Raw genomic sequence first — 21547 nt, 5'->3', positions numbered from 1 at the left:
ACCTTTATATTTCCTACTTGAAATCCCAAGTATTCTATGGTTGGTTGAGCCAGATAGCATTAGGAGGACTTGACTGCCAGGTTAGTCTTCCTGTGTTGGTTAGAAACGGCTGTCAAAGGTTGGAACTGCTCCTCCCAGCTGGAGCTGTAGACAACTATATTCTCTACATATTCTCCTGTGAATGTTTGACACAGGGATAGTGGCTTGTCAATTAATCGCTGGAAGGTGGCGGGAGCCCGATGAGGTCCAAAAGGTAATACATTAAATTGATATAACCCATTGGGAGTGGAAAAGGCCATTTAAGGCTTGACGTCTTTGTCAAGTGTCACCTGCTAATACCGTTTGTAAGATCCAAGGTGGAAAAATACTTTACAGGGCCCAGTCTCTCTGCCAGCTCATCGATTTGCAGTATTGGTTAAGTATCAAATGGTTATATTTCCTTTAGGTGAAAAGAGATGCAAAAACTCCAGCTTGGGTCGGGCTTGTGAACTAGGACCACTGAGGTGGACCAATTGATGTGTGATTTCCCTACCACCATCAGATCAGGCATTTTCTTCAGTTCTTCACATATGATGGGCTTCAGTGCTTCTTGTAGTCTGTAAGCCTTCAGTCAAGGGACCGTTCCTGGGAGCATGATGTTCTTGTGCGTGATAGGTTGTCCCACCCAGTTTTGTGAAAATGACATCTACCTGTCCGTCTATCCATTGTGTCAAGTCCTGGAGTGCTTGGATACTGAGCCCTGCTAGATGTCCACCCCTTACAGTTCAGTTGGTGGGCAGTAGATTCTGGCTTTCATATAAGACTAGGAGTCAGGGTTACTTTTTTTTCCACACTTTAAGTTTATTAGCACAGTATAGTTGGCACTGTATCCTTTTGCCGACTTGTTCTATCTTGTATTTTATCAGTAACACTCTTTTGGTGACAATGTACGGTCCATGACACTGGGCCAGCAATTATTTAATTTGGGTGGTTCGTAACAGGGACATCACTTGTTGTAGGTAGCTTCTTGTCAGTGTGGGACTTCTTCCATGTAGATTCTTACCAGAAGTCCTACCTTTTCCATATTCTCTCTTGTGTTTTGGATGACAGGAAGCTCAATGCATGGTCGATGGTTGGGCCCTTCCCACTCCTCTCTCCAGATGTCCAGTACATCTCTCGGATTCCATTCATACACTAGCTCAAACAGGGAGACTCCGGTAGTAGACTGGGTGTTTTCCTAATGGCGAAGACAACCCAGTGTACTAACTCATCCCAATTTCTTCCATCTTCAGCTATCAATTGCCAGAGCATTTGTTTCAGTGTGTCATTAAAACTTTCCACCAGGCCATCTGTCTGAGGATGATAGACTGAGGAACGCTGAGTCTGTATTTTCTTTAGCTCTTTCATTTCACCTGTGAGCTGTGACATGAAACTGGATGGCCTCCATGGTATTGCTTTGCAAAGGGAAGGTCTCTGAATATCAGGTCACCTATTCAACAGTCACTAGTATGTATTTGTTTCGTTACCTCAAGGGTTTTAGAAGTCCGACTATGTCCATGCCGATGCAGTGAAAATGTTATTTCAATGATATGGAAGGGATGTTGCGGTGCCCTGGGTATCTCATCAGGGCAGCTATTCTGCAGATGGGGCAGCAGGCACAGAATTGCTTCACGTCGGCATATACCACAGGTTAATAGAATCTGATCAACAGAGCTTTCTTGAGGCTCAAATGTCTGCCAGTTTGATTAGAGTGGCTGAGTTGCAGTACTGCCTTCCTGAACAGTTTGGGTACCAGCAATTATTGGTAGTTGACATCATTGTCTCTTGGTTTAAAACTAATTCAGTATAACAGTCCTCCTTTCCGAATGAATGTGACGGAATCCAGATTCGTACTCTCCATCTGCAAAACCAAAAATTTCCTGGCCTGGTCCAACAGATGAACAGATCAGTATCCTAGAATTGAGGATACTCTCACTCACTCCCCACCTAATGGCTGACAACTGTGAACAATTTAGAAAACTAACGATTATTTATGTATTTACAAGGTATCCAAATCCAATAGAAAATTGTAAACAATTAGAGAATGTTTTAGTAAAGAAAATATCAATACAAGTACGAATTAATTTTGGAATAATATATACAAGTTATTCACCAAATACATTTTTTTAAATTAATTGCTTAACACATTTCGGGATGAGCAGATCCCTTCATCAGTAGCATTTTTATTACAATAGGTTGAATAAAAATATTGAAAGAAATAGTTTCAGTTTCCCACACATATATGAAAAAGTAATACATAATTTTGATGTAAACAGTATTATAAATCAATAAAGAATACCTGGTATGAAATATTAAATGTATTTGTTATTAAGGAATACAATACATGACAGTATTGATAGTACTGGATATGTGTTTCTTCCTCTGCAGAGAGAGAAATAAAATAGAATATCACTAATAGTAAGTTCATAATAAGGTTTTCAACTAATGAGTTCTAAAGGCAACATATGAATACCTTGTACTTTCAATAGGAGTACAACAGTGAATACATTGAGGATGATGCAATCATACTAATCAGACTTCACCTATTCATCCACACTTCTTGTTTCCTTACCCACGGTTTTATAGCCCTCCCCTGTTGAGGGTTGACCTGCTGCCCCTTGCCGATCTCCTGGCTTCCTCCTCGGGTGTGTATAGTGTGATGAAATACTAATAAGTGGGTCTTAGCCCCACCCACTGGCTCCGCATGGACTTGCCACCATAGAGATCCACATATATGGTCGCCGTGAATAATATCGCCGGGAAAATGTTGTGGCGATATTATTTGGGTGACCATATATATGGCGACAGGGACGAAAAAAAAAATATTTTTGTATGGCAATATTTTTGTGGCGACATTATTACATGGAACCCCTTGGATGTATTACCGGGGACCCTTAGGGTATGTCCATTGAACATTCCCGTAGAAAATCCATGGTGGTCTATTTATTTTATTTATTTATGTATTTATTTATTTATTAGTCATTTGTTAGGCGCTTATAAAATTACCGAAACTGTTTAGGTTTCTGGCGATAGGTTGGGGACAGAGGGAGGTAGACAATGAATTACAACAAAGATAATTAATTTAATTAATAGTACAAACAAATAGTGAGTCTAACAGGGAGGGGAGACAGATCTACTATGCCTTGTGAGTGTTCAAAACGTGCAAGTGCACGGGTCAGGGGGAAAGGGATCGGTGCTGTGGTGCTGATGGAGAAGTTCTCATTGTGAAGTGCTAAGAAGAGAAGAACATTAGTGCAACCTCCCGTGGGGAGGGTGAGCCAAGTAAGTGCAGTAGAAAGACAGTGGCTGGGATGAGAGATATGGGAGGGTCAGGGCCCCGTGGATACATAAGGACCCTGCACATCAGTCATGCTACTGTATGATTAGCAGGGGAGAGAGGAGGAGAAGGAAGAGGTAAAGAGAATGGTCTTGAGGCTTTTCCGGAACTTAAGAAGGTCCTGCTCAAGATGTAGACGGAGGCTGTTTCAAAGGAGGGAGCCCGCTGAGGAAAGTGATCGACCACCAACTCGCTGTTTAGCAAACCACTTCACACACAGGGATTTGGTGCCAGAGGAATGCGGGAGTCTAGAAGGGGAGTATTTTGGCAGGAAGTGCTGAATATAGATTTGAATTTAATCTGTGTTGAGATCGGGTGTCAGTGAAGGCTTTGGAGGGCAGGGGATATGCAGTCCCTGGGCTTGAGGCCAAGGATAAGTCTCGCTGACCTATTCTGTGGGTGCTTTCCCATTGCAAGACTGCCAGTGGCCTTTGCTGGTCCTGTTCATTGCGAGGCTGTTGTGGGTGGTAATATGGCTTCTCTGTATTGCCTCATGGCCAGAGACGGCGTCTCTCACTGGGTAACCGCTCCACCACTGTGATTGGGTCTCTGTGGCACTGGAATTATGTTTGGGCAGATGATTGCTTCTGTTGTTCTATCTGCTCTCCTCACTTTCCGGTCTCTTCTTTTCCTCATGTGCCAGTATCAGAAAAGACAAAAGGATTCTGGCAAGCATATGCTCATGAAGGCAAGACTCGAGGCAGGGTTCTGTACCGATGCAGATTGCCATGTGGGGTGGGGGAGACAGGAATTCGGACCCTCTCTGCTGCCACTGTCCAGCTCAGATGCAGGACTGTCCCTGGCATTAACTCTGGTAGACCTCACATCCCTGGCTTCTGTCCCCTTTAGATATGGCTCATTTAAGTCTCTACTTTTCTATGTCTCTTCTTTCCATCACCTGTCAGTAATTCCTACTCTCTTCAGTTTTCTGATATCACACTGCCTGCTTCAGTGCCAAATATGGCCCTCTTGTTACTTTTTCAAATCTGTAGGGACACTGTTGCCGCTCTTCTTTATTGACCCATCTCCCTTCAGGGCATCCTGAGATGTTATGAATGAAATGCATTTTATCCACCAAGTATGCATCTGTATAGTGTTAGAAGGTCTAGGGACATGATTCCTTTCATGTACTCGTGCTGGGCTGGACTGTTTGAGTGGTCCTGATTCAGGAAAGGGACCTTTGCTGAGAAGGGCAACAGGGAGCACTCCGGGGCTTGCCTGTGCGCCGGGCTTCCATAACTTCAGATTTGTATGCACTTGTTGCAATCTTTAGAATGCACAGGGAGTTATGAGGACTGCCAGTCTGCTGTTGTCCATTTCTAGTAGAAACATGGCTTAATGTGTGGGTGTGCTTGCCAGACTCACTCTTGCACCTTCAACACCTACTCACAAACAAGTACCACTTTCTCTAATCGACCAACACCTCACCCTGCACACTCTTTCAGCGCCTCTCCTCCACACTACCCTTCCTCTGCTTATTCTCTTGGTCCTCCTCATTACCCTTCCTCGACCTCACCCAAATCACCCACACCTTCAGGTTTCCTGTTCCTACCTTTATCCTCCCTATTCCCCTTCCATTTTCGACCTCCGTCACCTGGTTCCTCAGGCCAACTACTTCCTTCCTTTACTGCCGGGAGGTGGTACAGGTGAGTGAAAGCATAAATGGTGGCTTAAGCCCCAGTACTTTCTAATGTGGGGATCCCGCGTGTTTAGCATACCAGTGTGAGGGCTTACACGGGAGGGCCTGTTAGCAGGCAACAGTCCAGTCTTTGTGGTTGTCCATGCTCCCTGTGGTACAGAGCCCTCCATGCTCCGCTCTTGCGTTTAGTCATTGGTGGTGCTCTGATCGCGTAGGCAGTTTAGATTGCCAGTCTGCTTGCTGAGGTTTTCCGCCACCTGGAGGTCTTTGGTTATTTCTCTCCTGATCGGGCCGGTTCCTTTTTCTTCTCCCGCCCCATCTTCTAGAACTGTGGGTTCCCTAGGGCAAAACAGAGACAGACTAGCGAGCATCATGCAATGTAGGTATTGGGCAAGATAAGCTGGTACTTATACATGCAGGCACAAAACAAATGGATCGGGACGGGGATCCTTGCAATTCACACACCCTGCCTAAGGGGCAGGACTGGTTCTTGGAATCCCTTTTGCAATACTCCCAGTTGAGAGGGGTCCCCATCCCTTCTTGACAGGGTCAGGTAGCTGACCCTGTCACAACACCCAGCATAGGGTTCCCTGATATGCAGCCCATGTTCCAGGGCATCAATTCACTATGGCTTAAATAAACGCTGGCATGTGACTGCGATCAGCGCTGCACAGTCGCCAGTGCTTTAAGTGGTACAGACGGACGCCCTAAACTCAGAAGACAAATACAGAACAGTGAACAGCCAGAAACACCACCAAAGACACAAGGCCAGGAAAAAGCCCATTGCAGAGGTTAGTCTATATGCTGAGTGCCTATAGTAGATGCTGCTGTTGTGTTCAGTAGGCATGCTAATCAGCTCATTAATGATTTAGCCCACATTTCATCTCTTTACTGCAGGGAGAAAGTACTTTCACTAGACGATCTGTGGATAGGTGGTCAAGATATTCCAATTACCACCTATAGAATTGGAGGAAAATGAGAGTCAAGAGGATATGTTTAAGGAAGCAATTAGTGTCTCATTTCAAGACACAATGAGTCTATCACCTTGTTATGTTGATTGGTGTTTCTAAATCACCCATCTACTCTGGGTAGGGCACCCATTAACAACCAATGAACTGGTAGGATTTGCAACTGCAAACCCAAATACTTTGACATTGCGGGGAGCAACAGTGGGCTGGGCAGCAGTGTTCAGCAAACTGCTTCCCTGACATGGCGCACCTCAAATATTTGGGCGTTGGAAATGATTTCTTTACAAATTAGGTAATATGTGCTGCCCTGGGTAGGCAGCTGGTATTGCTCACGAAACACCGGCTGGACTAACAAAAAAGTATCTTCTTGCACATTGGATTGCCATTAAAGATACTGAAAGATACTGAAATAAGGTATCAAGGTGTCAAGAACCAGGTAGAAGTGTATCAGGTAATAATGTCCCCATATACATGGTCGCCGTACATAATGGCGCCAGGATAAGTTTGTGCCAACAACATTATATAGGTGACCGTATATATAGGGACAGGGGGGAGCGGGTTGCAGTGGTGTCCCCCGGTCCCCTTGAAAAAAACAAAAAGGTTTGGGGTTTGCTCAGGTGTTCACCGTATGTTCCATGTAATAATGTTTCCGGCAAAACCAGACATTTTTCAGGGAATTTATTGCATGGCAACATTTTTGCAGGGACATTATCATATGGAACTGGCAGGAGGTGTCAAGATCCAGTCAAGCTACACATGACGTCTTGACAAGCATTAATGGTTGTAACCATTGCATCTTTTTGTCATAAGACATATATGTAGGTTCTCATTGGGTGGTGGAGTGCCGGCACGTCTGTGTCCTCCCCACCACTCATGGCAAAGTGATTATTTTTGTCCTGCCACTCTGGACCCCTACGGCAGCTGGCACACAGACAGGTTGAGCAATACATGTTAGAGCCAGGTGTTGTGTTGACTTGCAAGGCCACATAACCAGGGGAGTACGAGATATCCAGGAACAACAAATGTAGTCAGAATTCGTTTCCATTTGGCACGCACTCTACATCTAGCATCCATCACCGGCAGTACCGACAGCATCGGACTCTGCGGATGCTGAATCAGGAGTCTGATTTGGAGGTTATATTGGAACTTTTACTCCCAGCAAAATAGATGTTGCGTTTGCATCATTTGTAACTTGATTCATCATTCCCTGGCCTCTCATCACAGTTAGCAAGTAGCGTACAGCTGATGCGGCTCGAATAATCACATGATCAAGCACTGCAGAAAGATGTGAACCAAGTTACTAATGCCTTTTAACCTTCAAAAGGTTGCATGTGCCCTGATCATTGTGCAGTTGATTTTACAAGATGGGCCTCATTACAAGGTTCCCGGTCCGGATACAACGGTACTGGTAGGCTTACTGGTACTGCTGTATCCGGACCAGCAAACTCTGAGTTGTGCCGCAGGTGCCTTTCATTCTACCACGTCTGCCCTGGCGGTATGAAAGGCACCCGCGAGCACAACAAGCCTGTAGAACCAATACCGTAATGAAAGGTACCAGTGCTACGGGCATCCCCATTCCCATTGAGCCTTATTGGGCTGAAATGGGAATGGGGATATACCGGCTCCGGCACCCGCAAAATGGCAATTACCGGGTCCGGTGGGCCGGAATACCCCAGTAATTGCCCATTCGCGGGTGCCGGGTTTTCATGGCGGTTTGGAGGTAGCCTTGCCGGTTTTACCGGCAAGGCTACCTCCAAACTTATAATGAAGTCCACTGTCTGAGCAAAATGCACTGATCAAGGAGGGGTGTAGGTTCGGCATGCAATCACTTCAAAGTACAATTTTACTCAAGAAGCCAATCATAAAACATATTTTAATATGTTGGTGAAATCCATACCAATATGGATGATCTGGGAGTCTTGAGATGGACTACAATTCCAATTCCCTTTGAACTCTTTGAAAAAATGGTTAAGTTTGCTGACTTTTTGATTAACCTTTCTGAATCTGGGTGAGTATGGAGCGTTGTTGTTGTGTTGAGTCTAGGTGATTGTAGAGTGCAGCCCTTGTATTGAACCTGGGTGACGGTGAAGTTCAGCCATTGTGTGGAATCTGGATGAATGTGAAGTGTAGCCAGTGTGTTGAATCTGGATAAGTATAGAATTGTGGCCAGTGTATCGAATCTGGCGAATGTAGAATGTGGCAATGTACTGAATCTCGGTGAATACAGAATGTAGCCATTGCATTCTCGCTACATGCATGTAGAATGTACCCATTGCATTGAAGCTGGGTGCATGTAGAATGTAGCCATTGCATTGAAGCTGGGTGCATGTAGAATGTAGACATTGTATTGAAGATGGGTGCATGCACAATGTAGCCATTGTATTCATGCTAGGTACATGTAGATTGTAGCCATTGTATTGAAGCTGGGTGCATGCAGAATTAGCCATTGTATTGAAGCTGGGTGCATGCAGAATTAGCCATTGTATTGAAGCTGGGTGCATGTAGAATGTAGCCATTGTATTGAAGCTGGGTGCATGTAGAATGTAGCCATTGAATTAAATCTAGGCGATCCTAGAGTTCTGGGGAATGCAGTGAATGTAGGCAATTTTAGAGCGTAGTCAATGCATGGAACCTATCACACTCCATGCTTATGGAATTTAGTCAAAGGCACGGCTGCCGTCCCGCACGCATTTGCTATGATACACTTCTCTAAGCCACTTTGCACAACACCTCTGCCATAAGAATGCAGCTACGCATCACAACCAAAATTCGATCGGTAAGTAAACACATAATGACTATCCCACTCTTGCATACCCCCTTCAGACTACCTCTCACCACCCATCCACATGCCAGTTAAACACGGGTGGCTAGCAGGGACTTGGCCACCCCTTCATATCCTCATATTGGGCAAAATGCACAATCCAACAGAACTCCACGGGAATGGGGACTTACAGTTCCCGCCACCTGACATGGCGGGCCACCAGGACTCAGCTTTTCCGGACACCCTTTAATGAGGCATTATGACACATACTATGTTTGTTGGTGTCACTTTGCACTGCTATCGGCATGTTTTTGCAGCAATATTAAGCCATGGAACCTGCGGGGGACACCCCCGCAACTCCCATCATTTTTTTAATGGAGCCGGGGACACCCCTGCCACCCTATGTCCCAATAACCCCATAAATTATCCCCACTAATAATATTGCCTATTGCCTTACACCACGACCATGTATACGCTGATATTGTTGGTGAGGGTAATATTACCTGATACCCTTTGTGCCGTGCAAAAAATTCCATGAATCAGACCCACAGAGTTTAGCTCTCAGGGTTGTGAGACTGTTGTGCCCTGCCTTTGCCTTGATTCTCTCTACTAAGCCTGAGCACAGATTTGCTTCCACGTACTCACAAGTCCTACTCATTACAATATTCAGATTTACTCAGATTTGAAAGTTGTTGAAAGGCTACAACCCTCAACCCCCTCTTGAATCATAACCAAACTCTTCTCACTAGTAGCCACAAACCGTTGGCACATGCGCTGCACCCATAGTAACAGTAACTGTTATTCAGCCCCCAGCAGTCACAGAAATGTGGCATCTGTATTGGACACTCAAGTACATCTGGTGTTTTTCCCCTGCCTTGCTGTCACAAAGAAAATCACACTCTATTGCAGACACTGAATGTCATTTCCGGCCTCCAATCAATTTTGGGATGTACTTCTCACTACCTTCTAGTCAATGACAACAAATGTGAAATGCTTACATGTCATGTGCAGTAGTCACTGGTATTGTCTCCACCACTAGTAGTCTCAAAAAAGATGATGACACATTTAGCTACAACCAATGCATGGGAATCACCACCCTATCCAATATCAATTCTCTACCTCTCCTTCAATGATCCTAATAAAAATCAAAGTAAAAGTACTTTCCTGGAAATTACACTAGCAAGCCACCAAAAAAACGCTGCCTCTGCCTACAAAACTGACAACGAACTGAGAACCAACTCCGCTTGGTTGCTAGGGGGGATAGCTATGGGGCAACGCGTTTGTCTTGGAAGCAAGATACCACAGCGAACACAGGTTCTAAACCCGATCCTGTGCTTAAAAAACATTCTCTGGTATTAAGAGTGTTATAAAAGAACAATTATAATAGCGTATGTATGTATGTTCTATGTTAAGCATGTAGGTGTAAGCGCTAGATGAGCCACCCCACCAAGTCCTGAATGAAGTTCTGGAATGCTCAAACTAACAAAATCTGGAGAAATTCCTGTGTTTCTGAGATTACCAGAAAACATTTTACCGGCACTACACTCTCCCTTAACTATCTTAATTTTTCGATACCTCCTAGAGGGCATGGACTTCAGGTTTTCCCTTCTGTAGTAGCCTCATCGCCTGAATACTAACTACTAATCTGAAAGAGTGTGACTGCCCTGCCAATAAGGGCTGTTTAGGCGTGGCAGAGGGAAATGTCTGGTGCACATGACCATTATTAGCCATTAGTAGAGTGTGAGCATGTGTTTGTGTGTGTCTTTTTCTTTTCTATGTGTATCTGTGTATTTTTGTATGCATATGTGTGTGTGCATGTGTTACTGTGATTTCGACTCCAGAAACACAGCCAAGGGGCTTTCTGTTACTCCCATTTGATACTGGGTCTGGGTGCCTTCTGTCCTGTACTTTCCGAACAGATACAGAGCTAAGAGATTTGCTCTCAACCAAACTGCAGTACCAAATATGCTTTAACTTTAGTGCAGAGCTTTGCTTTCCGTTCCCAGTTAAAGGATGAACATATGTCCTGAAAATGCAGTAGATGGTCATTTCCTGTATGATATGATAGGTTATTTTTAACCCGCTTAATACCCAGAGGTTTCTAAGCGCAGACCCGGGGATCAAACCTGTGGTGCTCCGTGTCGTTTTGCTTCCAAAGTGTGCACATTGCTCCTGAGCTATCGTCCCGAACATGTTTTTTTTTTCAATTAGTAAATATATAGGCGTATTGCCTGTGATATGGGGGTGCAGGCAGATCTGGAGAGATTGCAGGGTATACTGTGCTCGAGAATTTCCGAGGGCTAATATGGCACCTGTTTGGGAATTGAGAGTTCTGGGGTACCATCTGGTCCTTCAGGGAATGTGGCTAAATTAATATTGACATAGTCATGTCCATAAAAGGGTGCATACTGGGAGAAAAAGTATTAGGTGGATGGAACTGAAAGGGTGCAGGGAAGCAGAGTGTAAGCAGATTTTTAGTGTACAGAGTAAATAGGATTTTAGGAAGGAGTTTAAAGATAATGAATGCCTGAATTTGTAATCGTCTTATTTTAAGCATTCTGCAGTGCTTGGATATGTGTGTGTGCCTGTTCCAAATGTTTAGCATACCTCCCAGCATGCTACCAACCTGGAATTTGACATGTGGGTAGGTTCCATGGGGCAAACAATGGAAAAAGTATAAAATATAAATATACCTCTGTCTCATGCTTTGAGGGGTCGGTGGAATTTGTGGATAGGTGTGTGTGTCTGTTCGAAATGTGCAGCATGCTTCCCAATGTAAAAAGTATAAAATACACATTTTGCACATTATGTTTTTTAAAGCTTTTTCTTTAAAGATTTCTGCAATGCTTGGATAAGTGTGTGTGTGTGTGTCTGTTCGAAATGTGGAGCATACTTCCCAACATGCTACAAGCCCGAAATGTGGCATGCGGGTAGGTTCCATGCTGTAGACAATGCAACAAATATAAAATACACTTTTGCTAATTTCGTTTTTTAAAGCTATTTTTAAAGCCTTCTGCAATGCTTGGATATGTGTGTGTGTTATTTTGAAATGTTCATCATACTTCCCAACATGCTACAAACCTGAAATTTGGCATGCGGGTAGGTTCCATGGTGAAGATAATGTAAAAAGTATAATATATAAATATATTTTTTGTCTAATTTTTTTGTTGTTGTAGGAATTACCATGCTAAGCACGGGTACAAGTGTACATGTTTTGTTGGAAAATGCTACTGGTAAATGAGGTTAGATCAAAAGGAGACACTTCAGAGAGAGACAGCACTGGCAGAGGCAGGGCATCAGGAATAGAAACTAGGAATCATTGTGTTTGGAACTATCAAATTGGATGATCTCAAGCCCTGTTATGCAAATGATAGTAGTGATGAGTGATAGGGGCAGAAAATTAATGGGTGGCGGTGCCAATTGGTTCCTGCACCTCCATATTTTATTCTAAATTTGCTGAGTGAAGCATATCACTCCCTCTGGTATGCAGTGTTAGGTGGAATGAAGGGTTGATAAGGGTCATTTTGCACTCCTGCCATTGACTTTAGAAGATGAGTTTGTGAGAGCTATCTGAGATTAAAGTTTTGCGCTATTTTTTGCATGTGAAGTATGTAAAAAATGGTTTTGCATCCGTAACACAAGGGTGAAGGGAAAAAGCATCACACCTTTAAGAATTCAGAATTCAGAGAATAGAAATGGCACAACAGCAAATATAGTCAAGATGACTCAGTTGGAGTGGTTTGTGCATGAACATGGAGGTTGGAGGAGGGCAGAACTATATGGGGACGGTGTAATAGTTTATGAGGATCGATTTCACCAATGAGTGGACAAGGAAGATGGGACTGATGGTCGATAAGAGTTAAAGGCAGCAGCTGTTTAGAAATATGTATGATGTATCTATCAATAAACATTACATTGAGAGAAAAAAAAGGTGTCCTGTACAGACTTCACCATAATCCAGAAAAAAGTACATGTTTGGACCCCTGTTATTTCTATTCTTTTTCCCATGCTGACATGTGCAGAGGGGAGCAGTTCACATGTTTTTGAACTGCCTTGTGAGCAAAAACCTCTTGAATGATAGGGATGATATGGAGACATAGATCAAAGTTGTTGTGGCTTTGGCCTTAGAGTGACTGAAATGTATCTCTGGGTCTATTGCCTAACGTGATGGAATCTCACGCTAAATTAATTCAACTCTGGAAGAATAGCCAAAGATGGCAGTCACTTATGCATTGTATATTAATTATTTATAACTTTATTTCACCAACACCATCCAAGTTAGGAAATCGTACAATACAACAACAAACTCGAAATACTGCATCAGTTCATTATCATTAAAAAATAAAAAGCTGAATAAAATCGTAAATATGGCTGAAAGGGTTTGAAAAAGTATCACATTCATTCTCCAATTGATATCTCATGTTTATATACTATTTTACACTCCCGGTTGTGACACAGTTCCTAGATTCTGGTTTATATATTTCGTAAGTGAGTGCCAAGCGTCCTCGAGGAAATTCAATACTGAAAATGTGTCACTTTTGCTTGATATTGTTTTAACCAGGCACACTCCATCCTTAATAAAAAAGATGTCTCAAAAACTGTTTTCTTGAGCTGAAATACAGAGGGCCGATACAAATAAAGAGATAAAGGTTCCCCTTCCATAATTTGCAGTATGTACAGTTTCCTGAAGGTCATCCCTTCCACTGCACTTTCAAATTTAGTAGCAGTCAAATTCCTAATCTTAATTTAACCAGTAGTAATTTTTCAGTTTTAGAACACAGTGGACCTGATTTACAGAGTGTTTTATAATGGGATTGCTGCATTTTAAAATGCTGTGGTAAATCAGTCTCAGTTTTTTAAATGTGTCTCAAAAACAATGTTAGAATTTTCTTCAAGGCAGTATTTTCTTATCCTGAATGGATTCCCAGATGTCTTCTTTATACAATTGTTCAAATACTCTCCTCAGCTCAGTTCTATATTGATAACCAGGATCATTTGGGCTACTGCAGAGTAATGGTTTATTCAGCTTCCTGTACATTTCTTTAACGAAGAAAACCACCGAAGTTTCATTGATCCTGGTTGATTTAAAACATCCTGCACCCCTCTTCATATATAATATGTTCATGCACGTTCTATAATTCCAGCCAGTAAAGAAGGGGCTTTGGTTTCAGCATGTAATCAATGCCACACCAACTCAATTGTATTGGTGTATTTGGAGCACAATTTGGCAGAATCAGGAGCCGTTTCAAAATAGTGTCTGCATGCCCCAACAATTCTGCACCAAATGTGCCTACTGAGAACCTGCATCTTGTAGACCTCCATTGCATGGGAAATAGTCCAACCTCCATAGTGGTTGAAAAAAGGTGTGATGGTCATACATCTCCTAGCCAGTGTAGTTATGCATTTTTCAATTATTCGATCACACTCCTAGATAGTTATAGCTCACTACCTCCTCTAACACTGCCTCGCGTATGGAGAAACTATATTTACGAAACGTTGCCATTTTATTTGGACAAGAAATATGATTTTGGCTTTTGAGATAATGATCTTTAATGATTTTCCTTACATATAAGCAAAGGCATTTAAGAGGGACTGAAGTCTCGTAGGGCTCTTTCATACTAATACCACGTAGTTGGGAAAGAGGTGGACTGCCCACTTCTTTTTTCCTACAATCGGCGCATCATCTTCCATGTCATTTAGGTCATTAATGAATATCGTGAACAGCAGAGGGGCCATAACACAGCCCTGCCTGTCACCTTAAGTGATATTAAATAGTTTCATACAGGATCTGTCACATCCCCCCTGCACCACAACAAAGTTGTCAGATACAGTTGACAAATTACATGTGTTAACTTGCTGTGGACATTCTTATCAGCCCATATTTCCCAAAGTTGGTGCCTGGGGACTTAGTCAAAGGTTGTTTGCAGATCTATACTAACAGCGTAAAAGTCAACAATCCTCAGAATAACATAATTCAATATCAACATTGACAGTCTAAAGGTCTGGTCTATTGTTTAAATAGATTTCCTAAATCCAGCATGTGCTGGGGATAGGACGTTGCGTTCCTCACACCACAGTCTAGATCATGGGTGCACAACATACGGCCCGTGGGCCAAGTGCGGCCCGTGATGCTGCTGGATGCGGCCCGGCAGGGTTGAAGACTTTCCTAATGGAAGGCGGCCCGCAAGCAGCAAAGGTCGCCCTCCATTAAGAAAGTCTTTGTTTTCCTTGCCGGGCCGTGAGTCACGCAGTGTGTGTTTGTATGCTGCCAGGGAAGCTGGGGCTCAGTGACCTAATCTGCCCTGGCAGGGGTGCAGAGTAGGGGGGGCTGCGGGGCCCTCCTCCCCCCCACGCCCCCGGCAGAATGAAGTCGGGGCTGAGCAATCCCCACCCCCCCACGGGCCGCACAGAAGAGGGGCAGTATGGATGGCCCTTTGTTCCATCCATACTGTCTCTCTCTGGCGGCCCGGGTAAAAGCCGGAGAAAAAAGATGTTTAAAAATGGAGGGACGGATGCAAAGCAAGAGGCTCTTGTTTTGCATCTGTCCCTCCATTTCTAAAAATCGTTTTGGGTTGGGTATACTTCTACATCTGTGCACGGGGTGCACAGATGTAGAGGTACACCCAACCCAAAACGATTTGGGCAGTGCCAGAAGCCTCGCCAGCGTTCCAGGACGTCTGGGTAAGTACATGGTGGGGGGGCTGTATGTTTGTGTGTGTGTCTGTCTCGGCTCCGTCCTGTGTTTTTTGTTTTTGTATGTATGTTGAGATGCGGAGGTGGGGGTGTGTGTCGGGTGTGTTTGTATTTGTATGTCTGCATTGTTTGTTGAGATGCGGAGGTGGGGGGGTGTCGGGTGTCTATGGGTGTGTTTGTATTTGTATGTCTGCAGTGTATGTTGAGATGCGGGGGTGGGGTGTGTGTCAGGTCTGCTTGAATGTGTTTGTGTGCAAGTTCAGTGTATGTTGAGATGCGGGGGTGGGGTGTGTGTCGGGTCTGCCTGAATGTGTTTGTGCGCAAGTGCAGTGTATGTTGAGATGCGGGGGTGGGGTGTGTCGGGTCTGCCTGAATGTGTTTGTGTGCAAGTGCAGTGTATGTTGAGATGAGGGGGTGTGGTGTGTGTCGGGTCTGCCTGAATGTGTTTGTGTGCAAGTTCAGTGTATGTTGAGATGCGGGGGTGGGGTGTGTGTCAGGTCTGCTTGAATGTGTTTGTGTGCAAGTTCAGTGTATGTTGAGATGCGGGGGTGGGGTGTGTGTCGGGTCTGCCTGAATGTGTTTGTGTGCAAGTGCAGTGTATGTTGAGATGCGGAGAGGGGGTGTGTGTCGGGTCTGCCTGAATGTGTTTGTGTGCAAGTGCAGTGTGTGTTGAGATGCGGACGGGGGGTGTGTGTCGGGTCTGCCTGAATGTGTTTGTGGGCAAGTGCAGTGTATGTTGAGATGTGGGGGGGTGGTTGGGTCGGGTCTGCCTGAATATGTTTGTGTGCAAGTGCAGTGTATGTTGAGATGCTGGGAGGGTGGGGGTGGGGGGGCTGGGAGGGTGGGGACGGGTCTGCCTGAATGTTTGTTGTTGTTGTGTGCACGTTCAGTGTATGTTGAGATGTGGGGGGTCCGAGTCTGTATGCGTGCATGCTTGCGAGTTTGTGTGCTGAGTTGGGGGGGCTCGAGTTTGTATGGGTGCATGGTGTATGCTTGTGGGTTTGTGTGCTGAGTTGGGGGTGGGGGGTTCGGGTCTGTATGGGTGCATGGTGTATGCTTGTGGGTTTGTGTGCTGAGTTGGGGGGTGGGGGTTCGGGTCTGTATGGGTGCATGGTGTATACTTGTTAGTTTGTATGCAGGGGTGGGGGGGTTGGGGTCTGTATGAGTATGGGACATAGTGTTTGCATGAGGGGTGGGTGTCATGGGGCATAGTGTTTGGTTGAGGGGTGGGTGTCTTGGGGCATAGTGTTTGCATGATGGGTGGGGGCCATGGGGCATAGTGTTTGCATGAGGGGTGGGTGTCATGGGGCATAGTGTTTGGTTGAGGGGTGGGAGCCATGGGGCATAGTGTTTGCTTGAGGGGTGGGTGTCTTGGGGCATAGTGTTTGCATGAGGGGTGGGGCCATGGGGCATAGTGTTTGCATGAGGGGTGGGTGTCATGGGGCATAGTGTTTGGGGGTGGGAGCCATGGGGCATAGTGTTTGCTTGAGGGGTGGGGGCTATGGGGCATAGTGTTTAATAAAAATAGGGGGTTGAAAAAGCCTCCTGCCACACAACGCCCCACCGCGCCTACCGCCCCACCCACATTTACTTTTTGGCCCACTATAGCCATCATGTAAGGTACTTTCGGCCCTCTGTCAAAATCAGTTGTGCACCCCTGGTCTAGATGTTATAATTCTGGCATAGAGCTTCAGGACGGAGTCCTGGAGCGATATAGATCGATCATTTGCTGGTTCACTGTGATTATAAACTGGGATATAAGTTGCTCCCTGCCAAATTTGTAGAGCTACGTTAGCTGCATTCAAGCCATTGAATAACTATCCATATCCCTCGCTCATTCCTAAAAAAGTCGACTTGTAAATGTGCAGGGCAAGGGTTTTGGGGGGATATTTGCTTCGTTAGTGCTACTTGTACCTCATTCAAATTAAAAACTATTCTTTCAGATAGTTTTTTCCATGCAGTACAGGCTTGCTGACTACAACCGCCAATGGCAGTGTCCCTTGTCTCAATATCCCCATTATCCTTCTGTTCTGTATGTCTTTGATCATTTGAGAATGTAAACCACAATGATTCCGTAACCAGCGTATCCAGGGTATTTGGTGGTACGGCTGAGGAAACTACCCTCCAAAATGCCCTCTGATTATTAGATTGTGTCATGATTATTGACATGCTCCATTGTTCCAACCTTTTTTGTGCTACAGTGTGAGGATTTCTCCCACCAGGACTCTTCTGTGCTGTTGCCGAAATGTCAGCATAATCAGTGTGAGGGATTCAACTATCTACACGGGAAGAGTGCACTTGCCTGGGCTTGTTTTGTTCATTTAAAAGAATGAATGATGGGAGAACAACCTCCGAAAATATGTGGGGCCATTCCCGCACATATTTTCCATGCTAAACGTACAGCAGAAAAATAGTCATGTACTCTGGGAGGACAAATCTTACCAGCGTCGCCCTCCCCTGTCATGTGTAGCTGACAACTGACAGCTGTGGGAACATCCAAGGCATTTGGCCGTGGGCAGCCTGATTATAATTTCAAGGCACCAAGGCTTTGCATCTCCATTATCAAACCTTGCTAGTGGCAGCGAATACTGAAGAATGTTAAATAGCAGGCTTCAGGGAAGGCATGGGTGCAGGAAGTGACAATTGAGACCAAATGCCAACACCTCTTTGTAATGCAATGTGTCAACTTGATATTAACACCCCTCCTTGGTAGGAAAGGGCAGTGAATGTCCTGTCTGAAACCACGCCTTTCAGAGCAGGGAAGTATGTAAATTGTAGGAGACGAAGGTCTGCCTGCAACCCCCTACTTCAAAGGAGGCCTATGTTGTGATCAAGAACCACATAGGGCTCAGTTATTTAGGGAGACACTTTGATATACATCAGACAGGACTTAGAAGTATATGTTGTCATCCTTTCCCTTTCTGTTGCCAAGCACCCTGGTTCTGACTTGAAACATTACTGAAGATTGTTGGTGGAGACCCAGGATTGGCTATCTTAAATTGGCTTGGCCTACACCAATCCCATGGCCCCATGTGGCTTTAAAAGGAAGAGGGCTAACCCCTCACTTAGCAGATCATCTGAAGACTTTGCAATGAGTAAGAAGAAGGACTCATTTGGACCTGAGCTGAAGGTACAGTCTGCCTTTCATCTTCCGCCAGTGAAGGAAGGCCAGGAGTTCCAAGAGGGAAGCAATATCCCTTCCCTAAACATCTCCCAGGGAACAGAGGGAGATACCGGACTCAGAGGACCCATCCAGCAGTTTCAGAACAGGAACCCAGTCAGCACACAGCGTGACCTGCTAGGTTCTGACAGCAAGCTTCCTAGGAGGGAAGTGCCAGAGAGTCTCTAGACAAAGGACAAGGCCGTTGCCTGCTAACACTTTTCCGAGTTTTGGGCTGTCCACCTTGAAAGGACACAAGCCCTGTGAAGAAAGTAAGAGGAGTGCCACACAAGCATCATCCAGCGTCCATCTTTTTAAGGACAATTTCGAGACAGTCGAGTCCTCTAACTGCATCTGGCTGCACCGCTGACTGTCATGCTGCAGTCGCCAGAGCCATTCGAGACGCCTCGATCAGCATTCCAGATACACCAACCAGCACAGAGAAAACGATTCTTGGCCCTGAGCCACCATGCTGGACAGCCTGCAGATGTCCGTCCTGCCTCACTTGCCAAACTGCCTGCCACCTGGTACCTGCATTTGTCTCCCACCACTAACTCTGTCTCACAGGCTGCAAAGGGCCTGGAACCACCTGAACACTGTTGAGCTCCAATAACATCTGCAGCACCAGGTACATTGTGGTCATGCCCCCCTGGTCCTTCGGTGAAGGCCCCTAGAGACAATTACAACAATTTGCCCCTTTGGTGTTGAAACCAAATAACCTTGAACAGTAAGACTGATTGCTTTACCAACCACCCTCCTGTCAGTATCCAGAGTGCATCCCTTTCCTTTGTGAAACTGTATGTCCTCTGTGTTCCATTGCAGTGTGGCATGTAATTGTAGTGTGCTAGAACTGTCTGTTGTAGTGATAATAAAGTAGATATATTTATACAACCTTGACTGGGCCGTCCCTTTTATCATTGGGTAATAATTGTATTTTCGCTGTGTTGCAACTAACCAATGATCCACGACGTTATCCACGCTTACCAAAATTGGAGAAGGAGGTCTTTTAATTTACTTGTATTACAACCTGTTCAGATCCCTTCTGGTGTACTAGAGGTGTGGCACGGATTGATAATTTAGAAACAGATATTCATCCCTGGACCACTGGTACCCGGGAAGTTGATTTGTCACAATCAGTCTACATCGGTAACAATTCTTTATCACAAACTGGAAGGATAGTATCCATATATAATGAATGCCATTGTAGGCTTCTCAGGTTAGATTTTTCTAACTGTGTGTACAAATTAACAACTGTAGTTGGAATATTTGGGGTGTTTGCCATTGGAGAAAAAATAAGCACTAGCAGGGTCATGGTCACCCTCCAATATCTGTTACTTCTAATGAGATAACAGAGAGCAGCTTGATATAATCAATATATGCTTTGGTTGCATCAATTGTGTAGGTAGTATTTGCCGGGCAATCACCCTTTGCCTGACCATTGCTTGCTGTGAGCCTATATGAATCAATAATACAGCTGTCTTTTTACCATAAAGGTTGCAGCGTAATGGGGCATTAAGTTGACATTTAGGGATTACCCATATCTAATTTTCTATTGCAGGGGCTACAAAATATTAGGTTCAATGAACAGTTTAAATCACCTACCACTATTACAAGATCATGTTTTTTAAGATCTATTTTCTCCATAACAATCAAAGATTTTGACAGCCTCCAATTCTGGTGTGAGATATATATTCAAAATGTGTAACACTGCAGTACCTTTTTGATAATAATGCCTAGCATGTCAGCAGATCTTAACTTCATGTGCTTGCAATTGCCATCAAGGCTCTTATGGAACCATATTAATAACCCCTTGCCCCTTTAGGCGATCCCTGGATCCTTGGGTTTTCAGTTGAAAGAAGATTTGGTAGCCCAATTTATAGATTGGTTCTACTTTCGATGTCTCTTGTAGACATCTAATAAGGGCATTGCAAATAAACCTATGCCAATCTAAATCGTTGTCCTTGTTACCAATCCCGTCGCTTTCCATGAAAGGATTCATAATGGGTTCACCATTAACAACGTAGATGAATTATAATATCCATCTTTCTCAGTTTTATTTGAAAGTGCACAAGGAGGGGGAGCGCATCAATCCTGAATTATTAAAGGCTTCTGTAATGTATTTCGAATAGGTGTTGGTTGTGAATCGAGGCACGCTTCATCCAGTGGACTTTGGCTTAGTTGTATAGTTGAGCCTAAAGGTGATAGAGTCCTAGAATCGACTGTAAGGAGATATTCTACAGGAGATTGATGTGCCAAATTGATCTTAATAATTTCCTATTGGGAATTTGATGGCTCAGGTAACCATTTGGCATGTGTTATATGAATATGAATAATACTTAGCCCTTCTTATGACGTAGCCAATGGGTATATTTATTCATCCAACCCCATCCTCATATACCTCCTAAATGAATTGCAATGGTCTTGTTGCTAAGGTAGGCACTGTATTCTCTTGCCTGTGCTTCTTACTGCCCTGACCTTATGCTGTATCTCTGATGCCTCTCTACAACTTCACTGACATTCTACTCTGATGTTTTCCCTACCCTCTTCAATCTGTTCCTCTCCAGTTCCCTCCTCATCATCCTCCTCACTTTGTGGTTGTTACTCTGTATTGCTTTCTCTGTACAACTCCTCCTGCTTCTCCCTACATCTTCCCTTCCAACCTTCTCTTTGGTGTTCTTACCACTATTTGCATTATCTCGCCAATCACTTCCTTTATGAAGGCTTCTGCCTACCTCTTCCTTGCTCATTTGACTGTCCTCCTCCCTCATCCTTCTATATACTCCCTTTTCAAATTCCTCCTTATTTTGTCTTACCTTCTCCTTTTCACATCTCTGACCCACTTCCTTCTTAGTTTTTCACACCTAGTCTGCCTCACACCTCTAACCAATCTCCTCCTTCTTACATCTCAACATCTCTGACCAACCTGCTGGATACCCACGCCAAGCTTTCTCTTAATGTTGTGCAGTGGCAC

The 21547-nt window shown here is 44.4% G+C and overlaps 1 protein-coding gene across 5 annotated transcripts in view; it reads left to right on the top strand.

Annotated features, from left to right (window-relative positions):
- Positions 1 to 21547, top strand: part of ADAM23 (ADAM metallopeptidase domain 23) — a 742840-nt gene that overhangs the window by 394612 nt on the left and 326681 nt on the right. The window lies entirely within an intron of this gene.

This window comes from Ambystoma mexicanum, chromosome 9 (genome assembly GCF_040938575.1).
Source record: "Ambystoma mexicanum isolate Mex_15411 chromosome 9, UKY_AmexF1_1, whole genome shotgun sequence".
Classification (NCBI taxonomy): domain Eukaryota; kingdom Metazoa; phylum Chordata; class Amphibia; order Caudata; family Ambystomatidae; genus Ambystoma; species Ambystoma mexicanum.
Note: the sequence above shows the minus strand (reverse complement) of the source record. Positions and strands in the feature narration are given on the sequence as shown.